The sequence below is a fragment of the Serinus canaria genome, chromosome 7, assembly GCF_022539315.1.
Source record: "Serinus canaria isolate serCan28SL12 chromosome 7, serCan2020, whole genome shotgun sequence".
Classification (NCBI taxonomy): Eukaryota; Metazoa; Chordata; class Aves; order Passeriformes; family Fringillidae; genus Serinus; species Serinus canaria.
Window position 1 is genome coordinate 29,853,337 of NC_066321.1, and position 12,195 is coordinate 29,865,531.

The 12,195-nt window shown below is 44.3% G+C and overlaps 1 long non-coding RNA gene across 1 annotated transcript; it reads right to left on the bottom strand.

The window, feature by feature from the left end:
• Nucleotides 1-200: 200 nt before the first annotated feature.
• LOC127059815 (uncharacterized) lies at nt 201-10,321 on the bottom strand. Its single transcript, XR_007777980.1, has 4 exons — nt 10,176-10,321; nt 8,447-8,545; nt 6,808-6,950; nt 201-427 (listed from the first exon to the last, which is right to left on the bottom strand). It is a non-coding gene; the product is annotated as an uncharacterized LOC127059815 (long non-coding RNA).
• Nucleotides 10,322-12,195: the final 1,874 nt, after the last annotated feature.

The window sequence follows — 12,195 nt, forward strand, 5'->3', positions numbered from 1 at the left end:
GTTAGCCAGAAGAAACAGAGAGCGGAAGATCTAACATGATCAAGTGTTTTTGACAACAGATGAAATTTTTTTTTTTGTAATGAGCAATTTTGCTCATTCTGTAAGCCTTTTCTACACTGAAACTTATTTTTAGCACTGGCAAGACCTAGCTCATTAGCATACACAGAAGATTTTACAGTAAATTAGTACCACTGCTCGTTACAACATGTGCAATTTTGCAACCTTCCAAAAGTAGGACAGGTTTAATTTTACCTGTTTTGAGGCTGTTACTGACCCTTCAAATGTTCTGTTAGGGGGAAGATCAGATGGCAGATCCTACACCGTGCTGGGAAGAAGGAACAAGCTGAATGGCCAAAGGTTGCTGCTGCATTTCTCTTTTCCATTGTCTTTCCTCCAGAGGGAACTGGTTAGAGAGAGGATGAAATGACTGTGGGAAAGAAAAAAATGTGTGAAAAAGGGAACCTGAAAAAAGGTAGCAACGAGAGGTCATTAGAAAACTCTTGAACAGTGAGAATGTTTCGGATTTGTTGAGAAACAGAACTATTCATCTCTGTGCCACCTGCAAAGTCGCTGAACTACACTGTTTTCCCTCAGCTAAACACCAGCTTAATCATACATATTTCAGTCATGTAAGCAATTAAAAATAATTGTTTTCCCTCAGCTGGTTGTTTTTTTCCCCACAAAATACTGTCAAAAATGGCACATGTTTCTCCTCTTGCTTGAATTCACTTTATTTGTGCCAAAATTAATTTCTGACCTCTAATATATGCTCCAAAAAGTGGCGATTGAAATAGAAAGCAAGACTTTCCATCTGATTAAATGTTTTTATGGTTTTTGGTCACACAAGACCCACTGCCTAGTGCTTTCCTGCAATTCCTTCTCAGCGTTCAGAAATTCCTGATCAACAAGAAACAATCTGGGAAGCCCAATCACAGCATTTCAGGGAAAAGAAATTAAAAGGAGAAGGATTTCAGAAGTGACAGCAGCATAAGAGGTAAATATGGAAAAAAAGTTGGAAGGCCAGCCTAGCGCTTACCTACAGATCCCAGCAGTAGTTCCAGGCAGGATTTATTCTAGCAATAAAAATACCTGGGGGATACAGGTATCTTAACAGGACAGAAGTGGCAGCACTGGTAGAGCTGAATTACATAATCACAGTGTCACCTTCTCCCTGCCTGCCTGGATCTCTCTGGGTACAGGCACGGAGCAGGTTCTGTGGGATCACAAATGGGCAATTTTGTTAGCAGAAGATTTGGGAGCAGATGAAAGCTTGGGTCCACCATCCCCCAACATATCTGCCAGAGAAGCTGAGCTGGTACAGGGTGGGGAAATTAACTGTGCTAGATAAAGGAGTGGTTTTAAAATCTCCTTTTGCCTGGAGCACTGAAGAAACCAAGAGAAGGAATAGCAGCTCTGCAAGGGATGCAGCTGCATGCCACTCCTTTTTGAGGGTGAGCTGTGATACTCCACTCTTGCCTCTTGAATTCTTCCCCAGGGAATTAGAAGATGGAGGAAAATCAGTGGTTTTTATTTATTTATTTTCACCAACCCATTGTGCAGCATTCTTTATCTGTGATCTAATAACTCTTCTAGCATTCGTAACTTGTGTGATTTCAACCAGAGGAAAAATGCGATAGGATTTTGCATGACTCATGGGTCTTGTGAAATGCTTTCAAACAGCTCATCTTAAAAGCTTTTTACTCTGATGTAAACAGGGTAAAAACCCAAACTCTGTAAAATGGTCTGCACACAAAGTTTCTGCAAAGCATGCTGATTTTTAAAGGTGATTTTCATCTGAATATACAAACTATTCTGGAAAATCTGACAAATATCTACCTGGTTAAGCCCACAAAGGTGTGTTTGTACATTCTTGGGTACATTCTTACATACCTGCCCAGAGCTTCAGGCTTTTATCTTTTTTCTTCCCCTTCTTTAAAATCAAGGCCAAATTTTCAACTGGCAAAGCAGATCTGCAGATTGGGGTTTGCTGAGCCAATGGGAACTGTTACCTGAAGCTTGCACAGAGTTACACTGCTCTCAGCTCTGCTGCCACTCTCAGTGGTGTGAACCCACACAGGGCCACCAGAAATCTGATTGCCAAGAATCATTCAGCTTTGCTTCTAGTGAGGAACTGCCATATGGATTTCCCTTTCCACTGAGCTCTGATGTGCCTGAATCCGTACTCCCTTACCTCATTAGAGCTTATGACTGAAAGGCAGGTCATTGCCTGAAGCTCCTTGAGATGCAAAGCACAGCTGCAAGCTCCTCATGCCTTTCCATCAGCATTTTTGTGGCACAGCAGCAATGCTCTGAGCATCACAGGCACTGAGCCTGACTGCTGCTTGCTTCCAAAACCCACTGCACCCTCCCAAGTTGCATGTCCTCTTCTTTGATCTTTCCATCCATCCCTTTGGTCATCAGAACAGGAGCTTTGAGCTCTCTAGTTTTAAAATGCCTGCATTGTTTATGGCATTGCCAACCTCAGCCAAGGGCTTGGCAGCTTTCCCTGGGACAGAGAGGCTCTGTGGGGAGGGGATGGCCTCAGGAGGCACAAGAGGGAGCAGAGGCATGTCCTGAAAGTCATCCTTCAGTGCAACTTGGAGAAAGGAAAGGTGTGACCAACACACAGAGTGACATCTGAAAACCCTTTCCCACGCTGGGGAGAGTTGTTGTGCTGCTGTTCCAAGTCACTCCTCTTACAAGGCTTACTAATAACAACAATTAGAAGTAGTAATAATAATAATAGTAATGGAACAAATTTGGGGTTCTGACGATCATCCAGCAGGGAGTGAAACATATCACAACTGTCTCTCTTAGAAGTGCTGGGAAAACTTGTCATAGTTAAGGATTAAAGTACCAGGCAGATGTGACATTTGATATCTGTACTGCCATCAGACAGGAAATTGCATGCTAAGTTGCATTGTTATCCAAGTTAATAATAATACTAATGAAAGAAATAAAGAAAAAAATAAGACAGATCTAACAGTAAGCACTGTGTGCTGTAGCCCCTGACACCCAGGGATGATTCCTGTAGCACAGCATCCCTTTGGAGCCAGCTCTGTGGCTGGGGATGTGAGCAGGCTTCACGTGGGCCTCCTGTACCAATGCATGAAACCCACTGCGAGTTTCCAGGCCACACCACGAACCAAAGAAAACCTCAGACACTTTTCAAAACAAATGAAAGTCATCTCTTCTTTCATTTCCCCTAAATGCTTGTCTCTGAAATGTCTGGCTGCATTTGCCTCAGCCTTTCAATGCTGGAAAGGCTGTGGCACAGCAGAGGCAAGCTGTGTGGCAGAGTTAGATGGAGCAGGAAGGAAGGTAAAGGGGAAAAGTTTCACATTTCAATAGACAAGTATTTCCTATAATGAGGAAACAGGATTTGACAGAATTTTTTGTGTTTTAAGCTTTTTATACCTCTCTTAATAAAAACTAAGCCCCTTTTCCCCTCCTGCCACAGTGTATCATGCCTCAGATAAAACCCTTTCAAAGAACAACATGCGCTCACAGTATAATCTGACATTATTCCAGTGCTACAGGGAACATCTTGAACATAATTGCACCACATGGAAGTTGACTGGCTATGAGAAAAACACACAAAAAAGCTTTCAAAACAAATCTGTAAACACATTTATGCTCCCAATAGCCATGATAAATCCAATTAAACAGCCAGGATGTGTGTTACAAACTGTCACTAAAGAAGTAAATTCAGTTTCTGTGGCAGGGAATATTCCACCTCTAAGGAAGAAATCCTAGTTCCAAACTGCTTGAGGGTCATGATTTTATAGTCAAGCCTCACTTGAGAGGACCAATAGCCAAACCAAGACGCTTTAAGCCCAGCTCACCCATATCCCATCCGTGCTGGCATTGCATTTCCTGACCCTCACTCTGCCTAGCCCTGGCATCACCTTCTCTCTGTGCCATTTAGGGCTTTCAGGATCTCTCCTTGCCTCTAATATAAAAAGGTCCTGCAGATCCATACTCCACACAATACCAGTCTGACATTCTGCTCCCAATTCACTGAAAACATACAGCTGAAAATGGCTGGGGAGGAGTTACTTCAGCCTGAAACTGAAGAATTTCTTTCCTGCAAATGCCAGCAGTGAACAAAGGAGGAATGCTGCCTTTGGACTGGGAAGAGCATGGTGTTTTGCAGCACCAGGGAACAAGAGACCCTGACTGAAGAACATCTGCTCCTGAGGAACACCAAATAATCCACAGCAAGGTTTGCACTGGCTACCTGTTAGCCACACTGGAAATATAAATCCTACTTAATCAGAAACAGCACAGTAGCTGTAACACCAATGCTTTGTATCAAAACAATTTAAATGTCATAGATATTTCTCATGAGGGAGCAAATTCCATTTGTGAGTGCTCAGAACAAGAGCAGCAGCAGCTGGTCTGGTTCCCCACTGAAAGCTGGTCCCAGGTGCAGCACATCAGTGGAGACCCAGAGGGCTGTGTTCCACAACAGTGGAGACCCAGTGTGGAACATCTCAGCACTCAGCCCCACTGCTGGGCATCCTAATCACTCATTAGCCACCTAGGTAAGACTTCAAAGCTCAACAGCTAACTATCCTTCAAATGAAGGGAGTCGGTGGACCCAAATGTGTTCTACCTTTCTGCTGGGAAGAGCTGAGGAACACCCCAGCCATTGCTCCCCCACAGTTTCCCTGTTCCTGTTTCCCCCTGTTTTTAAGTTCTGTGCACACGATGGGTCACCCTTCCACAACCTTCCCATTTTTCTTCTTCAAAGGCTTGAAGCCTTCATTTTCAGTGGTTGTAGCAATGGTCTCTCCCAGGGCTGTGGTGGTATGACTCACAGCAAAAGAAACTTATATAGCACCTGGCTTAGATGCACAGCTTGGAAGCAAAACCAACAACAGGGAACATCTGCAGGGCAATACATGCCTACGGAACATTGGACAATGATTTAGAGCACTGCAAGTTTTGGCCACTTAGAGACATTTTAGAAGTTTCTTAATACTCAGCAAGTGGCTGAGTATTAAGAAACTTCTAAAATGTCTCTAGTGCCTCTGTCTTACGGCGTCCTGTGGGCACACACGATCAGCTTAGTGAACATGGGTGTTTGGGGCTGGAAGATGGTGTTGCTGACAACAGGCAGTGTGGATTGGAAGGGCAGGAGCAGAGCTGTGACCACCTGCCTGTGGAGTAGGATGTTTCTGCCCTGGCCTGATGCCAGCAGGAGCTGCTTTTTCCCTGCTGTCTTTGAACACAACTATGGATATTTTTATCCCTGTCCTTTCTACATGTGGAAAAGCATCAGCCAGCATCTTACCTCCCTACAAGGATTATAGACACTTAGATAACAACAAATTAAGAAACGGACAAGCATTAGCTGTGTGATTCCAGCCTACTGAGTTTATTTGGGCATACAGGCTGCTGAAGCCACACCTGCCTGGCTCAGACACCATCTGAATGTTTGCAGAGCTGCTGGACACCTTGAGCAATAATGATGGGCCCAAGGGCTTTATGAGTATTTCCAGGTGTGTCTAAGTTGTTTCTGACCTCTTCAGACTGCAGCCTGTTTGGATTATGGAGCTGGCAGGATCCCCTGGTGTGTTTGCTATTGGAGCTCCTTTGAAGCAGGGAATGGTGTTTGCAAGCTCTCTCTGGCATGTCTCCACACCAAGGAAACTTGCTCGGAGCTGGGAGGTGCCAGAGGTCCAAGTCAGCTGGCAAATAACACCTGCCTAGGGATGCTTTCCTTTGGACATGCAGTTCTGGGAACAGACTTAAAGTTCAATGACACAGAAGAAAAGCTCTTTTTTCCAGACCATGCTATTTTTGAAATTAACAGTTTAAATTTTTTTTTTCCAGGAGTGAAAGAAGAAATCCAAGCCAGAAGCTCAGTCCTCAGTTAACTTTAACACTTTGACATAAATATTTTATATCTTTGTGCATTCATATCCATAGTATAGAACTGGAAAGGCCAGTACAATTAAAAAAGCTGGAGTGCTTGGTAAAGGAGTTTTGACTTTCAGCCTGGAGTCACTCTTGTGCCTGCATCTCTTGTGTATTTTCAGCATTATATACATACATAATCCAGCATCCTAATCCTGAGCCAGGCTCCTCCAGTCACCTGTGCCTCAGAGGAGCCTGGTACTGATGCCACAACCTTTGGCAGATTTATAACAACACTGAAGGTGGCTCCACATCCAGAGGAAATTGGGGCATGAGACAAGGCTGCTCATGAGTAGATGGTAGGAACAACAAGGACCAGCCCTGCATCAGCCCTCATTTTCAGAAGGTGTTCTCACCCCACACTGTGGTAAACTGGACAGTAGATAAACCAGGCTGTCTCCCTGCTCAGCAGGAAGGATGTGTCCTTCCCCCATCCCAAACAGCCAAGGAGAACTTACAGCTCTCACTAACACCTGGCCCTGCTAATGACATGAACTGGACTCTCCCACCCTTTTACACTCTGGAGACATGCCTACAGCCAGGAAAAGCCAGAGTTTCACACAGGCTCAGCACCAGAGGAATCCACTCACTCCAACAGAGTCAGGACACAGGGTGAGAGAGGTGCAAAGCTGTAAAGCCCCTGGACAAGTCCTGCTGCAAGGGCATTTGGCAAGTACCTTAGTTGCATTTGGCACCAGATCAGAAAACTAAACCCTGCTAATACTTTGAAGAGAAAGCCTCTCTCCTCTCAAGGTGAGGAGAGAGGCTTTCTCTTCAAAGTATTAGCAGGGTTTAGTTTTCTGATTAAAAATTATTTCTTAATTTCTTTAAGTTATCCCTTCTCATCCTGTCAGAATAGATGCCAGAACTGGAAATACTCACTTTGTGAAGAGGATGAATCAGGGAAAAGTGCTTGTTTTCTTCTGTGACTTTCTTGAAGATTCTCTGGCCACTGTCAGAGGCAGGAGCCCAGGCTTGTTCAACCTTTCCTCTGAGTCAGCATAGCAAGTCTTTACCTTCACTTGCTGTCTGGCACGAAAGGAGAAGAAAAGCATTTGTACTCTGCTGCAGTCACCGTCACAAAGATCCTGTTGTTGTCAGCAAGAGCTAGCACATATGTCAGGAGAGGCCAAAATGACTCCATCAGGGAATATTTGTTAAAATCTATTTGGGGCACATCCTGCATTCCTCAAGTACCTGCAGGAATGGCTGTGACTAGCAGGGGCAAAATGACTCTACATCCTATCCTGGCTCTCCCTGCCCAGACATCCATACATGCACCAAGTACGGCTCACTTATCAGCATTTTACAAAAAAGATAGCCCTTTAAACAAATTACCTTGTTTTACAGAAAGACATTGGAAAGCTGCCTGTGAGTAATGTACAATGTAAATCCATTAATCAGGCAAAGCCACTGGTATATCTCTGCCTAATCATTCCATAGCACTTATTTCTTTGTCTCTCCCATGTTTGTATTCAAATAGAACAAATGCAGCAGTCAAAAAATTCTGAGCTGGTGAGGGAAAAAAAAAAATCATTAAGCATCCTGTTCAGAAGTGCACAGAAAATATGTAATGACAGAGGACTGTATCTGAAAGCAGGAAAAGTAGGAATTAAAGAAGGCCAGGCATCCTGGGAAGAGAGGGGAGCATGCCAAGGCAGTGTGCTCTGCCAGCCACAGGAACTGTGCACTGGTGAATTCCACGCGGGTGCAGGCGTTCAGCGGTGCGGCCGTAAGGAACAGCGAGCTGTGCAAAGAAACCATCAACAACCTGACCAGGCAGGCTCTGAGAGAGCAAGGAGCTATTTCAGGTAGGCTGGAGGTGCCTGGTTATGGTCATGCCAGTGGCCACCTGCCTGAGCTGGACCTGGCAGAGCTCACACAAGGAAAATAGGAAGCAGCAAGACACTCAAAAACTAATGGGTCAAGCAGCAGTGGAGAGCCACAGGTTGCCTTTGTGTTGTACCCAAGAGCTGGAAAACATCATCAGAACCTTCTTAATAGAAAACAGCCTCCTTTCATCTAAAAGGGCTTGACAGGCTCCTTTGACAATACAGAGATTGATCCTGAAGGTAGTTGAGCACACCAGGGTTAAAATTTAATTTCAAGAAACACTGTAAAGAGAATAATCCTTTTTACGTTTGTTTAACAGTATAAGCAATTCATTCTTCCAAGAGTGATTGGTCAAATCCCAGGACAATTACTAAAGGCTACTGTATAAATGTGGAAACAGCAGTCAGTATAAAGATAAATCTGAAGGCACAAGACAGACAGACATGCACTTATCCATAAATAAAACATTGCTCTCATGGCCTCCTTACAAAACCATACTACCTTCTGTGGTTTCTCCTAGCAAACACAGGAGGTTGCCTACTTCTGTTACTTCTCTTTCCTTCCCAGGCTCTCAAGGATTGTTTTTAAATGAAATACAGAAGGATGTTCTGAATATCATGACAGTGGGCAAGCCCTCTTTCTCCACAGGAGGGATGCAGCAATAAAACTGGTCCTGCCAGATGCTGACCTGCCTGTCTGTATGGGGTGAGGGTTGCCCAGCTGCAGTGAAGCCCAGGAGTCTGAGATTCAGTCAGGATGTCAACATCAGTGGTAGATTCCAAACCATCTGGAATAAAAAGGAAACAACAGATTTAGGTAACTAAGCTAAGCCACCCATCAACCGGTGGCCCAAGAGCCAAAAGTGCTGATTTCTGAGTTAGCACATACTACTGGCATGCTTTCTTCTGGCATCTCCATCCACCAGCCTAGTTTTGCTTTCCAGAGGGAATGTCCCTCCCCAGCACACTGGCACAGACACAGGCTCACTCACAGCAACACCCCCATCCACCCATCCCACATCCAGCACAGCTTCCCATAGGAGAACATGTTCCATTCTGGGGTTTTATGGGTAAGCAGTGACCCACCATAAATGTGTTTTCTCTTGGGACCATTCCCCACAGAAAAATCCATGTAAGGTATTAGTTCTGCACAGCAGCACAGGGCACTCTCACAGCTGCTCTTAGGCTGCATCAAGGCTCCTTTACAGGGGCAACAAGATCCCTTGAGCTTGTAAGCAGGGGTTCAGAGGCTCTTGAAAAATGAAGCCTATAACCTATTAATCAGTGCAAATTTAAGATAATAAATAAGAGCTCGTGGTCAAAAGCCCCAACTGCTTCTCTCTCACAGATTCACAGCAAAGAAGGAATCCAGTCAGATTTGTATCACTGCTTCCTTGCTCTATAAATAGCTGCAACTGCCATTCTAAAAATAAACCAGATAAATATTTAAGGCCCACTGCTACTTAACTTACTCTTATGCTTACATACTGCTTACTGTTGTGTAAATCAGGAGAAATATCAATGAGATCCATTAATTCACACCCAAAGCTTTGCTGAAGTCAGAGGGAAGGACTGTTTTTCTGGTGATTACAGAAAAGTCCTTCCATGAACACTTCACCATCAGCTTTTCTTCCTCTGACCTACAGATCCCTTTGACAGCCATGGGAAAACGAGCATAAGGGGAAATGCCAAGAAAGCTGCTACAGTCCTTTTGCCTCATGCATAAGATGGATAAATATTTTTTTTTAAAGGGCACCTCTGTCCTTTTTAATTTTTAATCTTAGCCTGAACAAGGACTGCAAGAGATACCTGCTCCCTAGAGCAGTTTAGGAGAAAGCACTCTGCTGGAATTTTCTATCTAGCTTGGTATCTATACTTGTCAAATAAAAGAGTGATTACCATAAAACTACTGTAAAAATAAGCAGCTATACTTTTCTTTTGTAGACAATTTGTCTGTCCCCAAAATAACTCAGTATTTTGCCCATGAAATACTTCAGACTAATGCACTTCTGAAAAAAACAGTTGGAGATGAACAAAATAGTCTCAAATAGCTCTTCTATCTAAATTTAACTCTAAGACACCATTTTATATCAAATAAAAAGACAACATAATGTACCTGATAATGAATCGCATTATTTGCGAGGGCACTAACAGAACACAAATTATTTGTGTTACTGGAATAAACATTCAACAGAATCCACTAAAACATGTGAAACTATTTCAAGGAAAATACAGTCATTCTCCATCCTGAATAAACCAAAGGGAAAAAACCAACCCAACCCAACCAAAACCTACCCAAACTGTTCTTGAGCACGCACAGGTATTGTGTTAATCTGATTACATGGGAAAACTAAAGACTCAAAGGCTGCCTGTTTTGCTATTTTTCCTTGCTTTTCCAGGAAACCAAATATTAAGTACCTGGCTCACAAACCTCCAGCAGTTGATCCCGCTTCCTCTGACGTTCACCTCCTACGAATGACACAATCCAACACCCACATACCAGCTCTAAGAAATCAAGAGTGCTGTTGCTTCAACAAACCCCCATGCACTTGGGGCTAGCCAAAGAAAGATGAAACACCCTGGAACTCTGCAAACAAATTATACCCACTGCTGACGTAAGGAGGGGGAAGGGAGGGCAAAGGGGAAAAAAGAAAAATTAAATAAACCAGAGGAAGCATCCTTAGTCATCCAGAGCAGCATGTTGAGATTTTAACAGCACACCTGGAAATTGAAAGCCTCTATTAGCTCTAGCTAGAAAGTAAAGAGCAGGCTGCAAGTGGGCAATGAGCATTACCTCGTGGGGTGGGAAGGGGACTTGAGTGCCTTCTCCTCAGCCTGGTTTGTAGGTGCTGCAGGGAAGTGGGGCTGCCTCCAACAGCATGAGAGCCTAAGGCAGGCAGGGCTTTGGGGAGCACAGAGGAGCTCCCTCCTCACCTTACACAGCTGTTGCCTACTCCTACTGCACAGGCCACATAAATCATCAGCAGGGAGCACCGGGGGCCTTTGGGGAAAAACATGGATTAACAGCATGGAGAGGATTTGGTATCTCCTCTAATACTGCAGACAGCTTTTACACACCTAGCTGAGGGCATTGTGGATGATGTTGAGTGTTTTAGGGGTCAGAGTGTATGGGGTGGCAGGACTCCAAAAGCCTGGGAGGAAAACATGCTGTGGACATTGCCTCTGCACTGCTCCCCTTCCTCCTTCCCCATTACTAAAGTGTCAATTTGTCATGCATGGAGCTTGAGAACTCTGCATGCTGCATCCCAGGAATATCCCCCATCACTGGGACCAACAGCATTGCTGCCTGCCACAGCCAAGTCTGCCCTTGAGTGCTCCCCGCCTCAAGGAAGTTCTCACTCAATTTTCCACAGCTGAAAGCACCTGGGAAGGCCAGAGCTGGCCTGCACCTATAAGTGACCTCCCCCTTCTCCCCCTATTTTTAATTATATTTGTGAGCAAACAGATAAAAATATGGCCTTTAAGCTCAGAACCCCAGCTTTGGCCTAAGCACCACCACCACCATTTAGGAAACCAGGCAAACAAATGGGAAGAAAGGAAAACGCTGTATAATTACTCAGAGCCACCCTGAAAAGAGGGCTGTTACCAAAACCACTGAGTCTCTTTTATTGAGGATTTCTTACTGCAGTAGAACGGTGCCTAATAGCTGCTATATCCTGCTTGAGCGAGTATATTCTCCTCGGAAATCAAGCAAAGGTTTCTAATAGTTTTTGACAGAGTGTGGTCCCCTAAAGCTACATTTTCTGTCTGATTCATGCTGACTAACTGTAACCCTACGACAGTTATTGAAAGTTAATTAGCAGTGAAGTGCTAAGAGCTCTAAAAATGAAAATACAAGCGAGAACTGAATGCAGAGTGTCTCCCTTCCCAGAAAAAATACTGTCAAGAAGGTTAACCTAACCGAAAAAACATTGCAAGTTGAAAATGTGAGAGGGATTCCTCTAATAACTTGGCTGTGATGGTCCCTTGCTGTGTAGACACACAGCTGAGAGGTAACACATTCCTAAGGGTTTATCAGGGACGTAAGGAACAAACCCCAGTATTTCTTTCTTTATTAACTTTGCTTAAGGAAGTGCCTGGAAAGTTACATAGAGACAACACCCAAGTTACATAAAGACAAAGATATAAATCAATTACTACTTCCTCTGGGGACTCAAGTTTGTCAGATGTTGCACACGCTATCAAATCCCAACTATTTTTGCCCTTATCCTTCACTTCCTCGGTGTTTGCAAGGAAAAATCCACAGTTAGATGTGAGCCCAGCCAGCACCGAGCGGGCGTAGGAGGTGAGGCGAGGAGAGCCACAGCCCTGCACCACCCACTCCCTGCAGATGCAAGCGCCGAGACAAGGTGTGAGGCAGTGGGCAGCACCCTTCAGGTGTTAAAAAAGCCCATCCTGGCACCCCCAGAAGTTGGAT